The sequence below is a fragment of the Poecilia latipinna genome, unplaced genomic scaffold (genome assembly GCF_001443285.1).
Source record: "Poecilia latipinna isolate Pla-1442-1.1 unplaced genomic scaffold, P_latipinna-1.0 Scaffold1452, whole genome shotgun sequence".
NCBI classification, from domain to species: Eukaryota; Metazoa; Chordata; class Actinopteri; order Cyprinodontiformes; family Poeciliidae; genus Poecilia; species Poecilia latipinna.
The window spans coordinates 20974-45821 of record NW_015114068.1 but is presented as its reverse complement, the minus strand read 5'-3'; the positions used below and the strand labels follow the sequence as shown (position 1 = coordinate 45821).

The following is a 24848-nucleotide window of genomic DNA, read 5'->3' as shown; positions in this document are numbered from 1 at the left end:
AGTAGATAAAGGTTTGGATGGTTCCCATCCATTCATCTACCGTTTGGATCTTCTGCTTGAATCCTTTGCAACGTGACAACAGGAGCTGGCAGATTGTCAGGGCTGTGGGGCCTGGTGAGACGCCAGTAGGGACAGGTGGTGGGAATCTGTTGGAGATTAAACCGCTTGGACACCAGCTAACCCGGCTCACTGTGACCCTGACAGACATGACGCCCTGGCTTCTGGAACCTGCGTGGCAAGTGTCAGGGGTAAGTCGAAGCTTGTCCTCATCTTCCTTTTCCAGGTCACAGATAACTTCGGAGAAGTGGCAGTGGCCCGGACCACAACGCCGTGCAAAGCCAAAGATAAATCTGAGTCTGAATAAAATGAAGAATAAAGAGGTAGCTTGAACTCAATCCTTCTCAAAATATATTTGATAAAGAACCCTAAATATGGTTTTTGGCCACCGCCAAGAGGGTATGGCTCCAATTGTGCTCATAGCGCATGTTTCATTTTGGATTTTCTTATGACCTCAGGCCACAACTGGACCCTCACTGGACCATATATTTGTCCAAGTCTGTGGTGGAAGATAAATAATCGTTGGGGGTTCAGTCTATGCTTTCAGATCAAAAGGTCAGATGTTTGATTCGTTGTGAGGGCAGGCTGCCATGAAACTTTTAAAGCTACAAAATTGTGTGACCTATGATTAAAGTTATTTTCTTTTATGAATTATGCATTACTCCAAAACAACAACTACATCCATCCTTGCCAATGCATTTGTTATTTAAGGGCTGGGATGTTGTATTTTCTTTATTAGGCTGTCCAAGCAGCTCACTTCACTCCCTGCAGCTGAATCTAAAATGCTGCTGTGAAAAAATCAATTTTGACTTCTTTGTTTGTTCTGCTGCAAATCTGAAAGGAGGCTGCAGTGATGTTTGCTGATAAGAATGTGATTTTTTAATAACTTTGAAAAGTTATCAGTGCTCAACACACTGTGTTCTTTGGTCAGATTTCGTCAACTTGGAAACAACAAACGGTCACAAATCTTGGAATAATAATGAACAATTAAAGTGGTTAAGATGCTATCTGCTAATTTTGGCTCTGTAATAACGTTATAAGCTTAAAAAAAACCAAACAAAGCATTTTTCACTTAAGTAAATATCAAATTATCTTCAGAAAGCCACATGTAAATTATTTATAGTGAGGGCGACTGTTCTTGTTGAATAAATATCAAAAGAATGTAGCAAAACATGTTAAATGATGCAACATGAAAGTGACTATTTCATAGGAGAGAAAAACTGAAGCAAAACAAATATTGCAATTTGTTCTGCAGACATTAATTTTAATGTTCATCATTATTATATCCTCGCATATCTGCAATTGTCAGTGCAATAGAATGTGCGGTATTTACAATTATTGCTAATTGCATTGCAATATTCACATTAATTTGAAGCTTTTAAAGACTTTTACAGAAGTATGAGGTGGTTGTGTAGCATTTACAATATCAGACGATTCTAATTAAAAAAAGGGGCACAAATTAGAAATCTTTGCTCCCTGCTGAACCTCCAGCCATGAAGGAAACTGCAGAGAGCTGGTATAACTATTGATTCAACAATGCACAGACTTAACCCGCTCTGGCTCCAGCAGAGTGGGTTAAGACTGCTGGAATGTAGTCTGAAGAGTGAAATAAAGATTACCTAGCGACTCTGTAGCATGCAACTAGGTCTAGGAAACTAAGCAATGAGTTTATTCCGTTTAAATAATCTAATACATGAAAGACACTTTGCACCCAGGTGTCTTTTGTAAAAGGTTTAGTCCCACTAAACAAGTGGTAATTGGGCCATAACAGGGAATGTTTGTCCCATTTTAGTTTTCCTCTACCAGTCTAAAGGTTTCCACTAATAAATTTGTATCTTTTTTTAAACAATATAAACTACAAAGGAAACTATTTGAATACCCAAATAATCTAGATAATTATTAATTTTTACATTCATTGGGATGTTTCGGGTGTTCTTGACATGATTTTAGTAACATAAGGATGAATTTTTGGAGATTCATTTTAAACACAGCTTGCTAACAGTGTGATTTTATCGTAGTAGTCAATGTCATTCCTGCCATTCAGATAATGCTCTTTTTTTTTTTTTTTGCAGTTTTCCTTAACATTGCACCGCCCAACGTAACTTCCTGGGACCCAATGATTGGCATCAGTCTTAAATGTTTTTCACTATTCTTTCTCATGAATGTAGCTCAGACAGTTTGGAGAAATACCTATAACCCTCCTCTGGTCCTGATGTCTTTGACTTATTGGCTTTCAGTTACTAGACATCTGAAGCTTCAGGGCAACATTCTGCCAAACCTCCCACTTTTTTGTCGCAGTCGCTGACAATCAGTTAATTAAAGTCATTTGATTAGAAGCGCCACGCTGCTGCTTTTGCTCTTAAATCTTGTAGAAGCATTAAAGTTGTACTTCGTTTGTCCATGCCTGCACCTACAACGGCTGAACTTGTTTTTTTTTTTTTTTTCCCCGTGACAATTGTTATTTCCTTCACGATGGTTATGTTGACGGTCAAAGAACAATATAGGAAGGCAGAGATAGCACTCTCTGAGGCATAACATTTTTAAACACTGCAAAAAACCATTTATGAGCAGTAATAACAGAAAACACAGTACATCGTATACGATATATGAAAGTTAGGCGCTGGAGACAGCAGTGCTGTTTTCATTGAATGGATTATATTAGGATGAAATGAAAGACTTCTTGCATATTGGCTCTGCTCTGGGGAGCTCCATGCCACAGCACCCGACAGCTACTCACTCACGTCTCTCACAAGTCGACCTGCAGATGATTTTCTACTGTATTTCTTTTGCCATTTAAGGAAATTGTCAGGTTACCAAGGATTTTCTTTTAAAGCAGTCTGTTAACAAGGTCTAAAAGGCCCTTCGAGTGTTGAAGTCTTTATTCTGCTAATACAAGTTCAGAAATATACATAAAAATCATTGTGAATAACCTAAATGTGTCAAAGCATGACAGAATTTTAGCAGTGTTCTCTCATTGCCATAAAGCTCTTTTATAAAAACGAAAAGAAAAAAAATCAATTTTTGCTGGAAACTAATGGGTTTTTATCTACAGTTTTATTTCAATTGCTTAAGCATAATTTTGAAAACGGGCTCCGGTTTTTCATAACACGTCACAAAATTGGTACAACACTGAAGGAATACTTCATCGAAGCTATACGCTTTATTAAAAAAAAAAAAAAAAAAACTTGTTTTGTAATCAAAATAACAAAAAGGTCCATCATGTGATCATCAATTGGCTTTAGTGAGAGGCAGTATGGTGGTTAGCGTTGACCTGTAAATTGTGGTTGTTGCTGTGGACCCCATCATACCGATGAAGAGACACATCGTCTCGGACAACAACATCTTATTTGGTCCTGGTTTGCTCATGTCATAATGTAGCGTAATCTGTTAAAAATGTAAGAATGAGCTCAGTGTTGTTAGGACCTAAGTTGACATGATGGTGGAGAGCTTTATTCTGCGTAACATTTCCCCCACATTGCCCTGGCTGCACATTGACAATAACCCTTTGGCCAGTGACATTTCTTCCTTTTCTTCTCGTTGTTCTCACATTAAACCCAGCCTCATCAATATCTATGAACGTTTGTTGAAGACAGATGACATGTTGCCTTTGCAGAGTGTTTTTCGACCTGATAACTACTCGCCTGTGTGCATGTGCAACTGGTGGCTGTGTTTTACCATTGTGTGCTTATATTGGTGCAAATTGGGGCTGGTGCTTTGCTAATTGTAGGACAGTTTTAATATTAGCGTATCAGCAATCGTAAAAAACAAAAAACAAAAAAAAAACTGCAAGCATTCTCCTTTTGTGCCGGTGCACCGTTTTCTTTTCCTCTTTTCCATTCTTGCTTGGTTCAGTATGCTGTATCAAATCCGTCCGTGTCACCAGGGAGCTGTAGACCTTTACCTGGTCTAGTCTGGCTGTGTTAAAGGTCAGATATGAGAGGATTTCAGACTCTGGTCTCAGAAGTCAACTCTGCCCACCTCCTGCACCCCGGATTAAGAGGCGAGGAGACGAAGGCTGCCAGGAAATCAGGCTGTCAGAAACAGTCTGCATCTCTGTCGGAGGGGAGACTCCGGGTTTGTGTGAGTGAGCGGCGGAAAGGGGAAAGAAAAACGAGAGACGTGCATGTGTGCTTGTAATATCAATACCCCACTGATCCTCTTTTCCCCGCTGTGGGTCTCTGCACACCTCTGCCTGCCAGATGTGTTTACAGAGAGAGAGAGGGTGTCTCTGGGTGTGTGTGTGTGTAGGTGTGTGTTTGTGCGCGGATGCGTGTTTGTGTAGGTGTGACAGTCAGGTGTGAGTCTGAGTCTCGTGGCTGCAGTGAGAGATTTATGTGTTGGCAGGACTGATGCTGTTTATTTTGGCAATATGCTATCAGGAGCTGGCTGTGTGAGATCTGTGAGGTGTGTGTGTGAGTGCGTGTGTGTGTGTGTGAGAGAGAGAGAGAGAGAGAGAGTGAGTGAGTCAGATATGTGTGAGTGCTCTGTAGCGCATCTGAGTTGCTGTCGTCCAGAGGACAGCAGTTTGTAATCAGGCTTAATCAGGTGATGTGAATCAATGAGTTAAGTCTGAGTGTGTTATTCTTGAAAAGCTCAGCGGGAATCAGGTTTAATTATGGACCCACCTTTACAAACACACACGCATGCACACAACAGAAAAACACAACAGAGAACTCTGGGTTTATACTGCAGGTGCACACAAGCATTTCTATTTTCCTTGTTCTGGTATTTCATGTCCCAGTGATTCCTTCATTGTTTATCAGCTGTTATTTTTCATAAAGTAGAGAAAGGCAGCCCCCAGCTAACTACAGCTGTTAAGATAGCAAGAAATCAGTGAGGGGCAAATGCAAAACTGTCTCTGCAGGGAGTTTCTGCTATGCAACACTGCACATTTATATTGAGGAGAAAAAAAATAATAATGAAATGCTTTTGTTTAAAAGGCCCAAGAAGGGATGCTTGTATTTTTCCACAGTTCTTTGCAATTTGCATATACAAGTAGAACTACAGTAATACATGTTTGCTTCTTGATACATCTTTAAGAGACTGCAGTAAGCCTATTTCTAAGCAGATGTTTTGACTAGAACCAGTAGGAAAAACTGAGGTAATAACAGTAATAAGCACTCTGCATTTCACTTCGGCTCGGTTCCGTTTCTAGTTTAGGGCCTGCATGTGCACCTGTGCAACATCTTGCACATGTGGTGAAGTAATATAGGATGCGGTTCTCTTTTAACACACCTGACACATCTTATGTCAAGTCAAAACGCCAACCATAAATTCTGCCTCTTGCATACTCTCTTCTTGCTGATAAGAAAGTTGTGTTACCAGTGTGAAGGAAAAGAAATCTGAACAGAAGGTTTCTTAAGTTTACGTACCAAGCCTTCTGCACTTGTTCACACCTCTGGCATATGTGAGTAAAAATCATTAAAACACATTCATCTGTCATTACAGCTAAATAACTGCAATGTAGGGACATGATTATTTGATTTATTGGCACTTTATCCATAGGGCAACAATTATTGTGCCCTGTGTTTTTGTAACTTTCTACAAGCAGGTTAGTGCTCAGTGTTCACATATTACATTTTGTAATGTTATATGTGAATGTATAACACATATAACATTACGGATCTTTGATGATTTTTTTATTTAAAATGTTCTGGCATTTTAAAGAGTCCTGGTTGCAATGCACTTAAGCACGGTTCTCAGTGTCTTTGGAAGAATATAAAAGCATGTGTTGCTTTTTCATGTATTCCAAGTTTGCCTAAAGTCACACCCAACTGGAAACCAAGCAAGTCCAATCTCTGTCTTGTTTCATACACTAAACATCCATCCATCCATTTTCTTTACACCCTTACCCTTAGTGGGGTCGGGAGGGTTGCTGGTGCCTAACTCCATTCCGGGCGAGAGGCTGGGCCACCCTGGACAGGTCGCCAGTCTGTCGCAGGGCAACACAGAGACAAACAACCAAGCACACACACACTCACACAGGGACAATTAAGAGAGACCACTTAACCTGACAGTCATGTTTTTGGACTGTGGGAGGAAGCCAGAGTACCCGGAGAGAACCCACGTATGCACAGGGAGAACATGCAAACTACATGCAGAAAGACCCCGGGCCAGGAATCGAACCCAGAACCTTCTTGCTGCAAGGCAACAGCTCTACCCTAAACATATGCACATAAATAATAACTTCAGGTTATTATTTTCTATTTAAAATTTTGTATGGCAGTGTGTAGTAAGGATAATTTATTTAATGGATTTTACCCATCTTTACAAGGTGAGCTAATAAGGCACTGAATGTTATGACCAACAAAACAAAAACATTATTTAAACTTAACATCAACTACCAGGTTGTGTCATTATCACCTGGGTAGGTTAAGCTCACAACAGTGGAAACAGCAGTTTTCTTTGTATACAGATTGTTATTTATTTATTGTTTTTGGAAAAGTCTGGGCAAGTTTACTTGCAAAGCACATTTCAGTAACAAGGTGATTTAAATTGCTTGGTAGAAATAAAGCTTTTAAAAACAGTACATTGTACTGGCTTAATAACCAAAAAATAGGGAAAGATCAGACTAGAAAATTCTAATTAATGTTATAATTAGAAGAGTCAAATGCAATGCTAAACACATGGGTTTGTAGCCTTGACTTTGTAACTTTCCTGGTGTTTGTTCCAGAATACAAACTAAAAGCTGCTTCTCCATGTTTGGTTCTGACTTATTGTAGATAAAGAAGCCCTGGGTGGTCTGGAAGGTTTATACAACAATGACAACAGGGATTTAATGACTTTTGGGACCAAACCATTAATTGATTTATAAACTAACAAAAGTCTATTCTCTTAGCTTACAGGCATCGAGTGTAAGAGCTGCAGACCTGAGGTGATGTGCTTTATTTTCTTATGTTTTAGTAAAAATGTGAGCAGCAGTGTGCTGGATCAGCTTCAGCTGTCTAATTTTAGGCAGACCTAAAGAAGATACTGTTGCAGCAATCATTAACTAAAATAAACAGGTGGATGAATACTTCAGCATCCTGCAGGGACACAAATATTTTAATCCTGGAAATGCTGTTCAGATGTTAGAAGGTCGATTTTATAATTATCTTTATGCGTCTCTGCAAATTCGGGTCTGAATCCATCACTGCACTCAGATTTCGGGCCTGATACAGGAATTTCTAGTTGTAATGACTAAAGCTGTGTGAGGACTCTTGGTTGCTCCTCCTTTGGTCCAAAAAAAAAAAGTTTATTGCCACAGATTAAAGATTTAATTTTTTAAGGTTATGAGCTCTGACTAATTCCAAACTTTTTGTGCCTTCTATAAAAAAGCTGTGTACTGATTTCTTTGTCTTTAAAGTGAATTATTTTACCTCAGCAGTCACTGGTGTGTGATGGGGATGGGTTTGTTGTGCTGTAGTTTTGGGATGATTGGCCTTTGTTTGGTTTGATGCACTTTTTCTATTTAGGTCAGCTTTACACAGACCAGTGCTTCTCATTCTATGTGGTTCAGTTTGCTGTGGCATTGTGCTGGTGGAAAAAAAAAAAAATCACTTATTAATGGTTAATTTTGTTCATTGTAGACCAATTATTTAGAAATAATAATTTAGAAGTGATGGATTTCATTTTTAAAAGTAAAATGACAAAAAATAAGTGATCATCATTTCAGACTGGCATAAGAAAAGTAAAAAAAAATAGATGTTTTGTGATGTTCTTAAAGAAACTGAACAAATTATGATTGGTAGCTACTTTTCTTAATTGTTATAATTAGCATTCCCAGCTGTGACGTAGCTAGATCTAAGTATAACATGTTACCAAGACAGCTATACTTAGTAGACTTAAAACACTTTAAATCATTCTCTAAATTAGTCCATGAGAATGTTAGAGGATTACTAAAACACGTATTTGTGGAGCAGTGGCTTTGAGTGGCATGAAAATGAATAGCATAAATGTCTTGGATCAGGGAGCTGATGCACTTCATATCGCGTGTGATGTTTGGGAATTATAGTTTTATTTGTGTACCTAATTTGCAGATTCAAAGGTGAAAACAGAGTCACTCGTAGGAAGCGTCAGGCTGGTTCTCGCAGACTAAAAGCTGCCAGAGATCACAGCAAAGGCAGCAGTTATTAAAGCATTATCAGGTTTGAGCGTACAATTATGACTCATAGAGGAAGCTAATATTTGTCAAATGAGGCTTTATTTGGAATTGGCTTCTTGTGGATTTTGAGGGGGGGAAAAATGCAAATGTCAGAATGTAATGATTTCCTCTCAAACGGAGCTAAATACCAGAATGTAATAAGTCACATTTTTAAATGAGTTTTTTTTTTTTTTTTTTTTAACTGAATGATTCTGGGCATTTCTTTTCCTGCAGGTTGAAACTATTTCATGTTTTTTTAATGACACAGCTAGAAAAAAAAAAATAATAATAAAAGTGTGATCTTTGTCCAAGCGCTTTTTATGATAACTCTTTTCTCTAACATTGTGTCCTAATTGAGATTATAGTCCTCGTCATAATCAATGGCAAAGGGTCGCTTTTTGCTTTGTAAATTACTATCAAACGTCATTCACACACTATGGTGAGGGGAGTTGACACGTTTTATTTATAGATGCGCTTTCTTATCTGCTCGGCATTAATAAATGCAGCTGACGTCTTGTTTGAATCTGCAGTTTGAGCTGATTTTTCTCTTTTCTCCTTTTGACTTATCTGCATTGCACTTTTATTTCATTACATTTCTGTTGGCGTATTTTGAAGAAAGACACTTGACTTTGCACATTTCTTAAATCACATTCTTCTGCGTCTGTGTGTTTGGTGTCTAAACTTGTCAACCTGTGCGTAGTGCGCGTAGTGTGTATTTGAGTGAAATACGTCAAATGTCTAATCCCAGGAGAAGGGAAGCTGTCACAGGAACGCAAGAGAACGGTAATAGATAGGGGTAGAAGGATCTGTTAAAGGTATATAGAGAGAAAAAGAAACATAGGGGGGGGGGGGGGAATCCCTAGGGAGAAAGCAGTCTGTTCATTAGTAGTGTAGAAATGTTTGTGTGTTTGTATCAAGCCTGAATACTGCTGCTGCTGCTGCTGCTGCATGTGGGTTACTAACTAGGACACATCTCCCAGAATGAAGCAAAGCCAGATTCAGAACAAGATTTCAGTCCTCAAAGTGTTTCCTTCATCACTTTTTTTCTTCTTCTTCTTATTTGATGCATTCTCCAGCATGAACATCATCATCACTATTAAACAAGTTCAGCACAGCTTCAGCCAAGAGTACACAGAATATAAATTTATATATAAACGTTAAGTTCACTGGCCTGTCAATTAGCCTGTTTCTCAATAAAAGGCTGGTACTGTGGGAGTGTTTCCATCTCAGGGGTGAAACCGCAAGCTGAAAGAGGGGAACTCAAGCCGGACCTGGCAGCCATTTGCTTCCCCCCCGTCCCCGCCCCCGCCCAAGACCACACCACCACAACCTATCCTCAAAATGTCGACCTTTTTGCTTCCTCCACTGAATATTGCATGTCTTTCACTCCCCGGCGCTTTGTATTGTGTTTGCAACAGCGGTTTTTTTAGACTTTGTTTTCAATTTTTCGAAGCCAGCCATTGTTTTATCCATCCCAAGGCAGATTTTTTTTCCCCCTCTCTGCTGGCTACAAGCAGGACTACTAAGAAAAACAGATACTGTTATTTATTCATAAGGCAGACATACTTACCTCAGATTGTCCCAAATTGCATTCGTGTTCTTGGGTATTCACACTTCGGTGTTGTGCTGCAGACTGAATTAGATCGGAGGAAGGGAGTCGCCATCAGAGGGACGTCTCTGAGTGTGTGTGTGTGTGTGTGTGTGTGTGTGTGTGTGTGTGTGTGCGTGTGCGCGTGAGTGAATGTCCCTGATAGCGTGAGGGAGGGATGTGTTCTATTAGACCAGACCAGTTTTCTGTGATCACAGCTCTGATAAGAATTGTGGGAAACCACAGTCACAACAAGCCACCCTGGAATACCAAGTAGACACACACACACACACACACACACACACACGCACACACACACACACACACACACACACACACACATATTGGGAGTGGATCCGTCTTTCTTCCTGGCACACGTACGCTCTCACAAACACAGGAGATAAAAAACAAAAAGACACGACGGCGCTTTCACGCATGCAGAAGACGTGTATTGATGTTCAGCCTCCTTTTAGATGTAGCCCAGAATTTGACTTGTGAATCTTAACTTTATTTCTTCCAGTATAAAACACATCCTCGGCAACAGACAGTGTGTTGTTTTGAAGGCATGCAGAGCAGTCGCCCATGCATTATGAATGACTTAGTCAACTTACAGTGATGGTGCTGGAACATCTGCTTCGATTAGCAGGATGTTGCAAACTTAAAGCGCTCTCAGACGGAGGCATGGGAATGGGTTGAACTCCAAAGGTGTTATTACCGCAACTGTCGCACGTGTTACAGTGGAGTCAAATTCGGCAGCTTTTAAAACATATTACAATGCAAAATGGATGACTCATTGGGACAAATATAGAGCATTATGTCATAAAAGCATCATTCCACTTACATTGATTTTAAACCGGTCATATGGCTTTAAAATACTATGTGCGAAGTTCTGGCATGATCTAGAGAAATTCAACTAAGAAAAAAGGCCAATTTTTTTCTGCATATTTATTTAAAAAGCCCATAATTGTGCAGAGAAATCAGCTTGTGACCAGGATCTGATGATCTTCATGGACGGTGTCTTGCTGGTTGGAAACCCCCACAGACCTCTGACTTCAGTGATAAAAACCCTTGAAAGTTGTTGCTGTGTAAAGAAAACTCAAACCTCTTCAAAGTTGCTCACACATTGATGTATCAGGAGCAAACAGTTCATGGAGCTATCTAAGAGGAAACTGAGTTTTCAGTTTAAAAAACAAAGTCAGACTTTCATCAGACAACGGGAAGACTCGACACATTACAGCGAGGTTTGCTCTTTTTGCTTGGAAATGCAGAACCAAAAAACTTCAGTTTGTAACTCAAGTTGTTTACTGTAAGCATTGGGATCAAAACATTTTCTCAAATATACTAGAAAGATTATAAAGTCTTAAAGGTGCTTCATTTTCACTTTAAGCATCCATTTGTTATTTTCCAATTTACCTCGATTTTGCGTTAGCTTCTGCTTCTTCTCTAGCTAATACAGTAAACACAAGATCTCAAGCTAATCAACTTTGTTTTAACAGAAGTCTCCTGTATAACAGGACATGAAATCTCTCAATTGTCTCAATCAGACGTTGACTTCCTATGTTTAGTTATAGGTTGAAGTTCACTATAGCTTAAATGCTCCATCAGCCCAGAATGCATTGCTTAGGTGGACCTCTGTAGGAGAAAACTATGATAAAAATATAACATTTTTGCAATTATGTTGTAGGTCAATAAGAAAATTCAAACATATTTAGACCACTACCTAAACTGTTATGAGTTAACCTAGCAGAGGCGAACAAATCTGTTGTTTCATTATCTGTGGTTTCTCAAACTGCTACATTTTGAATCTGAAGAAAGTAAGACAAATGATCTAATTATTATCCGACTTTGTTTTAGTATTTGAGAAATATAAACAGGTTTGGAAACCAAAAACAAAAAAACAACAAAAAAAACCTCTGTCTGATTTAATGAAAGAGAAACTAGTAGAAGGATAGTTATGTGTTGCAACACTGTTTGACCAGATGCCAAAATGCCAATTAAAATAGAATTTACCAAAACAATTATTGCATGTGGTCAAAAACACATGCAATAATAAGATTTTTAAAAGTGACACAAAACAATTGTTTTTATTTTTTTGTGTCTTTGACCATCTGCCTGCACCGCTTTCTTTTCATCCCAGCTGCTGATCTCCCTGGCCATGCAGCTCTGGCTCTCCATTATCATGACGGATGAAGCAAAGTGTAAAAAAAAAAAAAAAAAAGTCAATAGCTCATACAGATCTGCTGGCAATAAGTTGTGATAGGAGTTCTTTTTTTTTTTTTTGCCAGTCCCCACATCTGCCAGAGATGCTGGCAGCATTAAAGAGGTTCCTGCTGAGTGGAATTTGCTGTGACAGGATGGATTTCCGTTTGAAGTTCCCATACTGTATAGAAACACAACTCTGCTTGGATCAAGAAACATGCGCTCATGGTGGGTTACGTTTACAAAACTGTGTTACATACTCATATTAAATTGTGCTACTTTGTGGTACAATAAAAGTGTGATGGGGGCTTTTGTGTAACCGGAGCCCATCTGTTGTTAGGGTTGCTGATATGGCAACCCCATCTACGGGGAGCTGAGTTGCACATTACAAGAAGAACACACACACACACACACACACACACACACACACACACACACACACACACACACACACACACACACACACACACAAAAGCTTGCACATAATTGTCACCTAACGCTTCAGTAACACTACAATTACAGCAAATGATTGTAGAGCCACTCATCACAGGTCCTCTTTTTCATCTCACCTGACCAACAATATCAGCCTTAGACTGCGGGATGAGTACAGAAGACAAAGTGACAAATGCAGAAGAAAAGTGATGAGCCGGGATGGGAGGTTGGGGGGGTGTGGGGGGGCGCATTCAGTTAAACAATCAACAAAATAATAGGCTGCAGTGAAATAGGGTAGATAGTGAATGGGAAATGATTTACCGATCAGTGGGGTGCGTCATTATGTGTCTGAATTCATTCATTTATGTATGTGTGTGTCTGGGCAGTTTGCCATCCACCACAGTTTCATACGTTGACCTTATCTGCAGCTTCCTGCGGCATTATTACCATGAGTTATACACCATTACTTATCTCCTGCGATCTACAGCTGCCGGCTGTAAAAAGCATACTATGTTTGCACATAAAACCACACAAGGAACATGCGCACAGATAACACACCTAATTCTGGCAACCTGCATGAAAACAGCATGCATAAGTTATATGCGCCAGACTGCGAGGAGAAACAGAGCGCAAGGAGGAGAGACAAAGTTATATAAAGTATGAGAGGAGCAGACATGAGCAGAGGAAAAAACATTAATGGAGCTGACAGCAGGTCGTTCTGTTAGTGCAACTTCAGTCAGTGCTTCCCTTTAAATCTGTCTCCGAATGAGGATGAAGTGGATTTGACACTAAAGTTTAACCAATTTTTTATTTTTTTTGCACCACCCTCCATGAATCATGAAGAATCTGTGTGTCGTTTTCTAAACATATAAACCTCGCTGCTGTCAAGTCTTAACGAGTGAGCAAGCGACTTCTAACAAAATAAAGTGAGTAATTTAGCACTTGTGAAAAAAAAACAAAAAACTTATTTTCAGAGATACAATTGAAAGTGAAGCTAAAACACTTCAAAGCAGCTGAGAAGGTTTAATGGATCTACTTTCAACAATGCTTTTACTTCCCTCAGCCCAGATCAGGTCGCAGGAGCAGCCACTCCAAAAGGAAAGTCTAGACATCCTTCTCTAAAACAAAACTCTTAAGGCCATTCTGGTGAATCCCGAGGCTTTCCCGGGACGAGAGGGACGCACGGTGCCGAAGATAACCTGAGCAAATAGATTATATTACAGGAGTCACTTGTCCTGTGTAAAAAGACTAGACAAAGTGGTTCGGACCACTTCAAGACAAAGTCTTCCGCTCTAGCGGTGCTGTACCACACATTCATGAACCAGTAAAGAAGCTTGTCAACCACAAACCAGAGCCTTTGGTATCTTGAAAATATACCCTGGTTAGATTTTAAACCATTTTATCTAATTATTTCAGTGTGTATTGTTTACCAATCCTGCTCCTGTATTGAATGTGTTTCCATTTAAGAAAATCATTCACAATTAAATATTTGTTTCTGCTGACCTCACTTGATAAATTACAACCTTAAACTGAAAGTGATTTTTCACGCACTCCTCACCTCTTCACTTACCAAATTTGTGTATTAAAGATTCCCGTTTAATTCGAATTTGGCTGTTTGACAAGCGTGGCTGCCATGTTCTACATATTTCGGGGACTTCTGTTAGAACACATTTTAAATGGTGCCGTGTAGTCCTGCGTGTGCCGGCTGAGCCTGATACACATTGGCCTACAGGGACCACCCAAGCAGATGCTTCATTTACAAAATTATGCATGTAGGGCATAGAAATAGGTCTGAACTGGAGGAGATTATAGGTACAGAATGAGACCAGAGAGGACTGCAGCCTTCAGTGAGGCGACTCTATTCCGCTCCCGAATTATTATTTTTTTGTTAGGGAGAGAGTGATGTGGAAAGAAAGAAAGATAAGATATGCCAGTACCCATTTCTGTTAATCTGATTCATTTCTTAGTTTTTATTTTTGCTTAGGTAATCAGGACAGTAACAGAGTTGTGAGGGTGTAGCTATTTATCGCTACCTTGCTTTTACCAGATCGTATCACCAATCAACCTGATATTTTCTTTCTTTTTTTCTCATCTAGCCCCTAAAAAAAGACATTCCAAATTATCTTTTGCAGTCCATTAACTTTATTGATCGCTCATCTTCTTTTCTAATAACCAGTGCTTGAAATCCATCAGTTAGACACATTAATAAATCGGATTTTAAATTTTTTAACCAAGAAGGTTATCAAAATGATGCAGCTTGAAACTTTGTAAACAACTTTAAAAAAAAGAAGAAGTGCAAAGTACAAACGGTGCTTAATTCCACTAACATGAGTAAATTTAACCAGTTAGTTTCCACCCCTGCTTGCTGTTCGATCCTGTTCTTGATTTTAATTTGAATTGGCAGAATCTAAACACTTTGGAGTGCTAAGACGGGCTGGTGACCTGTGCCTGGTGTATCTCAGCTCTTCCCCAGTGACGAGGCAACACAGAGACAAACTAAAGAAAAAAATCAACCATGAGAAAAGAAGTTACAGATATCTGTCATTCAAGCAAAGAAACTGAATTCAGCAAAGATTAATTTGTTTACTGCATCAGTCAATTTTCTTGTTGGTTACTGCAGCCTGGTTGCCATAGCAAAGGAAAAACAATCTATTAGGTACAATTTCCCCCTTTGTTGCTGTGAGTATAGTTAACTTCACCAATATGCTGTAATTAAAGCGTTGTTAAATAGGGCCGTTTTTTGGAAAAGTGATGAAGTATGAAACACAGGGGGTGCAACTGAAAATGAGTTCAGAGAGTTGAAAATATGCAGGGTGCAACAATAACCCCATGAAGGAAATCTTTCAAGGTGTTCCTGAGAAATTGGCTTTCCAAGAATGGGACTGAAGAGCATCCTGAGAGCACAATGCTCATGACTGTCGCTTGGCTCAAAGGCTTGAAAACCTCAACTGAAATCTAATTGAGGAAGTCATTTTACCCACTTGGAATACTTTTACTATATATATATATATATATATATATATATGTATATGTCAATGTACTCTCATTCCAGACGCTTCACTTCTCTCCTCAGCAGCACCAAGGGTCATTTGCATTTTCCTTTAATATATTTCTTCAATTCCAAAGCTTTGGAGATTCCTTTGTGCATTTGTTTACTTCAAAGATTTTTTTTTTTCTCCCCGTCATTGCTCAAGAACCTTGAAAAAAATTAAAGCGTTGTTAAAAGTGTAATAGATGCATAAAAAAAAATATATATATATAAAAAAAGCATGTGCCGTGTATTCTACAGAGAGAGGGACTTTGATGTTATTTTCACAGAGTTAAGTCAGCCTACAGCTATGGTGTAACTCATGGTCATAGGTGAGAGATGGCAACTCCATTTTTTTCCTCCTCCCTTTATTGTTGGATGTTGTTGGACTCGCTGGTGAGGGAAAAGCTCAGACGGCACGATTGTGTTTACCGCCTGGATTTTGCACAGTCAGCAGACGCGCCGCAGCAGCCACTTGCCTCAACGTGAGCGGCACAACCTCTGAGCGCGTTTGACCCGAGGATGTTTCAGGGGTAGCGGTGTCGCGTGTACGCAAATGATTGGTGGTGACATCAGGATTGTACCTTCCGGTGCAGTGAGTACTGTGAGCACGGCGATCGGTAGGCACAGATGGGGGCAAGAGAAGGAGAGAGCGGCGAAATGAATGGAGTGTGACACCCTTGGGTCGAAACACGCTTCGGGGACGTGTTGGGAACACACTTGAAGCGGCAGCAGCAAAAGCTGATTTGAAAGATGGGAATGTCAAGGCAGTGATGAGCACTCAGCTCAGGTCATGGAATATTGTTAACTAGTAAGAGACGAATAAAAGGTTGAGGAACAATAAGGATAAATGGCCAAAAGCCTCCCTCTCCACATCTTTTTCTTTCAAACTATCTCTTTTTTGCTCAAGCTTGCACGCACGCGCATAAACGCACATGAGCACACACACGAGCCCATACCCACCCACCCACCATGTTATTGCTGAGTTACCACAATTCTAGTTAAATTGGAGGCTTAATTTGAAGCCAGTGGCTTTTTCTACAGGTCACATTGAGTCAATTTATCCGCAAAAGCCAAACTGTGGGTTTGATTAATGAAACACATGGACATGCTTCTGGCAGGATCAGGGAAGCCTAATCAAGCGAAATCTCTCGAGGTCGCAATTAGGTTTGGCGAGTCCTTGGAGTCCTAACTCTGCCTCCCAAACAAGCCTGTCCATTAATTTGGAAGAATGCAGAGATTTCTCAGACAAATAGTTTTCTGTCCACTTTCTCGCCGAGACACGAACAAGCTCGTCATTCATGGGTTTGTGAAACGCACTGTGTAGTTTCAAGGATGCATACAAGAAGATGCGTAATAATATTCGGTTCATAAGAATGAGGCTTTAGCAGTAATATTGTGAAAACAAAAACAGAAAACTAAGAATCCAATGGTTTTGGTCCCCACAAAAACAACATAAAGCACTATATGCATCCAATTTGGCCAAGCTGTGTAATTTGACTTAAAATGTATATTTTATTCCCCAAATTTTACATACTTTAAGAAAAACATATCAATTTCTGTATGCCATTGATATAAAGTACATTCTTTAAGTATACTACCATGTTTAAAAAAAAAACACAGAAATTTTAATAGTTAGTTTCAGTCTAGTACTGAAGTTAAAGTTGTTATTCATAAAACAAATGAAAAAAACCCCCATATTATTAGATAGTACTTAGATAGTGTTCAAATAAATGAACAATTATCAGAATCAGTTTTCTGGTCATTTTTGACGTTTCCAGATTTGGATGATGACCGACTTCAGAATAAGTTGCTGTTAAACATCATTCTGGGTAATGTTCTCTACATTTTTTAATCTGTTTTAAAATCTCTTTTTCACTTTAAAACACCACCACCTAGAATCTTTTATCTTATCTTGCTGATGTCATGATTTATAAAGTAAGTACTTTGGTTCTGCTGTGGCTTCAAATCTGCCATATAAATATTGACTGGAATGGTCTGGATATGATCAATAATTATGAGGACTAACGACAATAATAACAAGTTGATAATAGTACAAAAAATATTTTTTTGTCACGAAAAGCGGCTTTTGATTGTTTAGCAGGTGCGGGTGCATGGTTCACGAATAAACTCGGGTTTAAAACAAACCTTTCACATCTCTGACTTATATAACTTGCATTTGCCTCACCTGATGAAGTTACATGCCAACAGTAGCTATATAAATGTTTGAAACCTGCTTTGATGAGAAACGTTGTTGCTTTTTAATATACGGACATCTCATTCCACACCCTTACCTACTAGTGAAATAAAATCCAGGAGAAAACCATATAGCTGCACACATGCCTCATTTTTTCTCATTTTAAGGTAGTTGCCTAGCTTTTTTTTTTTTTTACTACTTCAGCATGGAACAAGTTGTGTTTGTCTGTGTCACTCAATGTAAGCTACGAGATGGGAATTTTTGCTTGCAGGATGCCCTCATAGGCCCCAATTTATTGACTGTAAAAGTTCTGCCTTTAGCTGCCAGCCTACCGAGTATTTATGGAATAATGTTCGCTAGACTCCAAGCAGCTACTATAATAACAACAACTATGCAGCCTTACTCTCTGTCTGTGTGTGAGTGGAGTAAAACAGCAACCCAAACAAATCTGTAATAGTCTACATGACATTTCCTAATAAACCTGTATGATGAAGATACAAATCACCACATCGGAAGAATTAAAATTAGTAAGTGCAACATAGATTTTACTGCTGTTGCCCTTGAAACTTGTGAAAGCTAACTTTATTAAAGCTAAATCATGATATTAAAGCTTAACTTCTGCAGTTGGAAAAATTGGCATTTTCCCTCTTGAGCATATTGCAAATTGGGGTGTGTAGACAAAAAGATCAGAGCCATGTGACCATTCCGCTGTGTGAATTGTTATACCCTTCTAAAGCATTTTCCACCTTTAAGGTGGAAAATAAGTTTTCTCATGATTGGTCAGGACGTACAATTTGCTTGTGTCGTCGTGAAATTAAGATTGAGGGAAGCTAACTGGCTAACCAGATGTATGGCACATCAATCCACCTCGTCGACAGTTTTCTGTCGGCTACTGTATATTGAAAGCATGAGGATTTAGCACATTTGATGCTGAGGTACAACTGACCTCAGCATCAAATGTTTTCATCTGGATTTGTCCCCAAAACTGCATCTTTTTACAGATGATCTACTGATGTACTTGCATCTTTCATATTCATGCACATCAGTGTTATTTAGTTTGCATTGCTATCTCTAATCCCATCCATATGCATGCACAGAACAGTAGGCTGAAGTCAACCCACCACTTATGTCTCTGAGCCTCAGAGTGACATACTGACAGTGTTGTAATGATTGACACTTGAAACGGCAAGTCAGACTGTGACAGACAGTCTATGCGAATAATTGACTACAAGTGTTAAACGTGACATACATTTGTGCTCCACTCCATGCCACCTTAGGTTTTGTAATGCCTGCTTTATTTTTAAGCTGACATTCTGACGGGACATGGGTGGTCCAAGCTGTGATTTCTGAACAATCAGACGTAGTGTATGAGGTGGACCTTTTCTGAATATTTCGTGGCACAGTTTTGTGAAAGAGCCACTTGTAAGCATGATTGTCCTTGTAAAATATTTCCTAAACGGTCCATTCGATGAAAGATTTTTGCCACAAGATTTGTTTTAAGCAAGTTATTCGAGTTACTCAATGAATCATTTCAGCCCTATGCAGCGTCTTGTCTTGCTCTCTACTGCATGTTATGTGAGATGAATCACTTTTTGCTAATTGCTACAGAGACGGAGAAAGCAGGTATCCCATTTTTACAAATGGTTCTGAGGGTGAAAGCTCCTTGAATATTAATATTTCCACTACATTTTATTCTCAGCCACAGGGAACTTAACTGGAGCCCAAATGCCCCAGAGATGTCTGTCTGGCTTTAGCTAAGATGCATACCTACACACACACACACACGCACGCACACACACACACATGCATGCACACACTCAAATACAGACCAAAAGTATGAAGAGGAAACTGATCAGCCGCATGTAGCGGGGAGGGCACTCCAATGGGACTAATTAAAGAGATGGAACAGACTGCAGAAATCATTGGAGAGCACAACTCTTCCTCCAACACCGCTTCTCTCTCTTCTCTCTCTTCTCTCTCTTTTGCTCTTCTGTGTTCAGTTGATGAAAGCAACATTATAAAGGGTCACAACATCCAATGCTGCTTTCTTTGCCTGCGTTCGTACCGCAGGATGCGGATCAGAGCAGCCGAGGAACTGTGGTGGCTGCAGCATCCGAAGGCGCTACCAGAAACGCACAATCAGATGTAAACAAGTGGAACACAATTGTTTACAAGCACTTACCGTAAAATTGGATTCCCAAATTCTCTTTGTATTTGTTTGTCGGTGCAGAAAAGTGCTTTTTTTTTTTTTTTTTTGAGTCGGTGCAGATTTGTGTGTGTTTGTTGACGAGTGAGTCACCATTGGCTGCGGAGTCTGATACCGATGAAGACTCAAGCGGTTTAGATGCTATTGATTAGAACCCCCTTGTTTCTGTGCAGTGACAAACACACACACACACACACTTCCCTATCCTCCCCCCCCTGCTTTCTGAATCCATTTCTGCATCTCACACCCACTTGTTCTGCGGCAGACAGACCCACAACCAGCCATAATGAAGTGGCACTGCATGATCACAAACACTGCTGTGGGTCTAAATGAGCTGGGGAGGAAGCTGGCAGCGTTTCTGCTTTGTTTCCTAATTATTTACTTCTTGCAGAGCATAGGTGGGAATGGTAGGAAGAGGGCGAGGGGTGGAGGGAGTGATATGGGACAACCGGAGGAGACAAGAGGAGGAGACGAACGAGAGAGAAGAGGAAATCCGACAATGCATTCGGTTTATGAAAAGCGAACGGCAGTGGCACCTGCAGCAATCCTCAGCTGGGTCTCATATATGTCAAAACGTCGGCCTTGTTTTTCTGCAGAGCCTGTAAGAGATGAATGTTGTTAATCACTTCATGGGTTTTTATTTTTTTGATTCTGTATGCGTGTGTTGGAAAATGTGTGATGGACTCTAACTTCATAAAGCCTTGGTCTAGTCTCTCTAGCTGTGCAGATTTTTATTGCTAAAAAATGCCTGTCTGTAACGGCCAGATGAGTCATGCACCAAGCTCCGAACTCAAGCCAGGGCTTAACACACACACTTCCTCAGGGCAAAGAGACGCGCATGCACAGAGAAAGTGTGTGTGTGTGTGTGTGTGTGTGTGCCTGAACATGGTGCGTGTGCATAGATGGACTCGTACGCTCACACTTGGGTCCAGCAAGGTGTGTGTAATCTCATCCACAACAGAGTTAATCTGCTCACTTTCACAGACCCGCAAAGTTTGGTTTACTCAAATCGGCACAAATCCTTTCAAGAGTGTTTCGCGGAAATGTGCTCTCTTTCTTCTGTGGCACCTTTTCAGAGTTTACAGGGAAAGTAAATGAGCGCTAAACGACGACAAAACACAGAGTCTGGGAAAAATGTTCAGAACTCCTTGAACTTGTTCATCTTTTCTTCACATTGCAACTAAAAACTTTAGTGTATTTCATTGGGGTTTTGTGTGCAGGAATGTTTCTGAAATTCAAAATTATGAAATTGCTTGGAATATATATATATATATATATATATATATATATATATATATATATATATATATATATATATGGAAGTTAAACTAAAAAAAAACATCTAGTGTATTGATTCTATCTTTAGACACACTTTAAAACAATCGCTTTTGACACATTACAAAACATGTTCACGCTTTGCTTCCTTTTTATTTTGTTTCCTTTTATTTCCCTCAAGAGGCCCTGCCTGTCGCTTGTCTTCACACACAGATGTAAAGAAATAATGTGTCAGACAAGTGAAGACTAAATATATAATGTGTAATTCTGATGGTATTTTGGGGTATGCTTCTACCAACTTTGATATTTTTACCCTTTTTTGTTCATCTCCGAACATCAACCTTTAAGTCTTGATGGAAATCCTCAATTGGATTTAAGCCAGGACTTTGACTGGGCCGTTTCAACTTCAGAATATGCTTTGATCCAAAACAGAGGTTCTGAATGTTGGCCCTCGGGACCTGTGCTGCATTTTTTTGGTGTTTCCCAGCTGCTACTCACCTGACCTAAATGAATAGGTGATTAACAGGCATCAGAGGCAGTTTATGGCATGCTGGGAAGGCAAAGCAATCATTTGAACCAGTTGTGCTTACGCAGGAACAAAAGTAAAACACAAATGACGGTGGACCCTGAGGACTGGGATTAAAAACCACTGATCTCACCACTGGCTGAATGTTTTGGTTTAATGTTTTGGTTTGCTGTCTTCCTGAAGGGCATGCCCCATCACAGTCTCAGACCGCCGACTGGTTTTCTGAGTGTTTTGCCCTGCAGGCCTTGTGTTCTCATCAGCTGACCAGCTTCCCTGGTAACAAAAACCATCCGATAGTAGGAATGGCTTTCCCCCAATATGGGATGGTGGTGGCAGCATTATGGTGCAGGGATTCCATGTTTCATTGTTGAGTTTGCCAGAGCACCTTTTTTTACACATTTGCTTTGCTCCCTCGTCCCACCCAAAGCGATTATACACGGATTGATATGCCTTGGCACTTTTTATGGCTTCCCAATGTATGCCAAGTTAAATTACACACAGAACAGATGAACTCTGTTTTCTAATTAGGTGACTTCTAGCAGCCACTGGTTGCCCTGGACTTTAATTAGCTGTGCCAGTTAAAGGGCAGAATACAAATGCAAGCCAGACATTTCTGATATGTTTGTAAGGAAAAGAAAAATAAATGAAATATTAAAAGTTCTGCATTGTTTTCCTTTCGCTTTAGAATTAAGCCCCATGTCTGCCTGATCTATCATTTTAAATTCCATTTAAACATAACTTTATTATTATTATTATTATTATTATTATTATTATTATTATTATTATTATTTCTGAAATAGTGCAAACATTTTTTTTAAAAGTGTATAGCAAATTATGCTTCAAGACAACACAGCTGGTTGTCTTGAAGCAACCGGCCTGTTTAATTATTTTCTTTTAATAATTAAACAGGAGGCTCTGAAGTGAAGCAATAGCACATTTAGTTAGACTTTACTTGTCAAGAAATGCCCAAAACAAAATCCGCTCTGCCATGTGTGGATGTGGCTTCTCTTTCGACGTGAGCAAGAGAAGCCGCAGAGCAGAAGTGTGTTTGTAGGAGATTTACATCCTCCCAGCACTACTACAGCGCTCTGTTTTTGTTTGTTTGTGAGAATAAATCATGTGGAAGATACAACAGATGGTGAGCCGCTTGTCACTTTGTACGTTTTCGCCTGTATTTGCTTTATTCTATTTCTCTTCGTGTCATTTCCTCACACACATGTACACAAAGATACAGACTAAATGGGCCCTCCTGGTGGAGCAGACAGAGAGTTTGCCTGTTGTGGAAGTTTATGTCCTAGTCGGTGCCCGGAATATAAAGTGCTTTATTTCTATGCGTCCCCTCGCTCCGGGTAAACATAGGACAAAATTTAGGTTGGCAAACAGTTTGAAGGTTTGTACCCATCATTGTGCATTACCTACAGTAATATGTCTCACAGAAAACAAAATCTGTTTTTAAACTACGTAATTGCTGAATAATAATTAAAAAAAAATAAAATTCTTGCTTGGATTTCATTAGTGGTTGCAGAATCATCTTTTTGAGATGTGACGTGTTTTCAGCAGACGGGCTGACGTAGCTGCGGATAAAACAAGTTTGAGACTAATTGGCAGATTCTTTTATTGCAGAAAATTGGAGCCCATCTTTCTTACCTGTAATGTTCAAAACACCAGCTTTTATTAAATATTTTTTTTTTCTCTGTATTGCATTTGCTCTCTTGCAAATCTTACTGCAAGAGGTACTGATTTAGCTTCAGCATACTGGAGAACAGACAGGAAAAATTGTTTTCATCTTGCATTAATATCTCAAAATACTGTTCTTCATGTAATTATTAGACACTGTTTAAAATTGTTAAATCAAATATATTGGTATGACTTATCTTGTTACCTATTGTTTTGGCTCAAAATGTTAATGTATAAAGTTTTGTTTGTTTGTTAAAACCCCACCCGGCCTACAGGAGACGCCTAGAGTCATGCGAAAATGTCTAGACACCACAATAAATATACAGTTCTTTTAAATATTCAACTTTTAAAACAAAATGTTTACATGTCAATGTCTAATTTCAATTTTGATTTATACCTGAACAGAGAGTTAAACAACAACAACAAAAAAAACAACCTTTGCCTCACTTATTAAAACATATGAACAGGGCATCACTCTGCAACAGAGCAACTAATGTTTCAGCTGCATACGTGTGTGTGTTTTTTTTTTTTTCTTTTTGCGTGCAATGTAGATTGGGGAAAAAAAAATGCATTTCGTATTCTGATGGCGTCTGCTTTCATCTGCTTCTTACAGAATGCGGGAGCGGGGTCTTTGGATTTGCGGAGTAGGTGTATGGAGTCTTCTGCTATCCCTTTGTCTGACCTCCCTCACACATGCACACAGAAGTCATACAGGTAAATGCGTCTCTGCCTCACCTCTGTTTGTGTGTGTCCTCATTGTAAATATTCCTGTCAGCCAGCGAGCACGCTTTTACGGGACCTACAGTATCGGATCTTTTTGCAGATTACCTCTGCAGGGCGCCTCTCCGGTCAATTTCATTTACGTGTTGTAAAGCTGGAGTGAATAGACTGTGAAGGTCGAGGTCAGATCCCCAGTGAAACGTGGGATCGCAGGGGCCGTTTGCCGTGACGAACGCTCATTAAAAAGTTATTTAATAAGTGGAAAGGGAATACAAGTCGGCCGGCTAAATGGCCCGCTCAGCTCGGGATGCTTTACCCGGGGGTTACAGCAAAAGGAGCGGTGGGCTTTGTTCGTTTGCGGTTTCTGATTGTGTGATGGCCTTCTTGTGCCGCTGCATCACTGAGCCCAGACGCGTTTTAGCAACTCTGCAGTTCATTTCTCGTTTAAAGTTTTAGTATCTTTGCTCAGGGATCACCATTGTTGTGCTGACAATCACAAACTTCCTCCACTTGGCAGCACATTTTACTTGCCATCTGAATATCGATTCCAGTTTATTTGTTACTGTTTGTTCCTGCCGTTTCTTTTAAAAACAGAGATTGTTGTCAAGTTTATACACAGTTTTTTCTATATGATTTGAAGTCATTTAATAGTTGACAATTAAATGCATCATTCTGCATAAATGATTACTTGTGGTGCCATATCTTTAACACTGAAATTTATGATCTAGTGGTCAAATTGAAAACTAAAAAGGATCATAAACTGATATTATGGGAAGTGAAGTGGTCTGCTGCCTTCACATCCTGTTTTACTACATCCGAGA

At 39.5% G+C, this 24848-nt stretch overlaps 1 long non-coding RNA gene across 1 annotated transcript in view; it reads left to right on the top strand.

The window, feature by feature from the left end:
- LOC106962710 (uncharacterized) overlaps positions 1-23974 on the top strand; it is a 46979-nt gene extending 23005 nt beyond the window's left edge. Inside the window, exon 2 of the long non-coding RNA XR_001428043.1 lies at positions 23921-23974. This is a non-coding gene — a long non-coding RNA (uncharacterized LOC106962710). The remainder of the gene's footprint in view (positions 1-23920) is intronic.
- Positions 23975-24848: the final 874 nt, after the last annotated feature.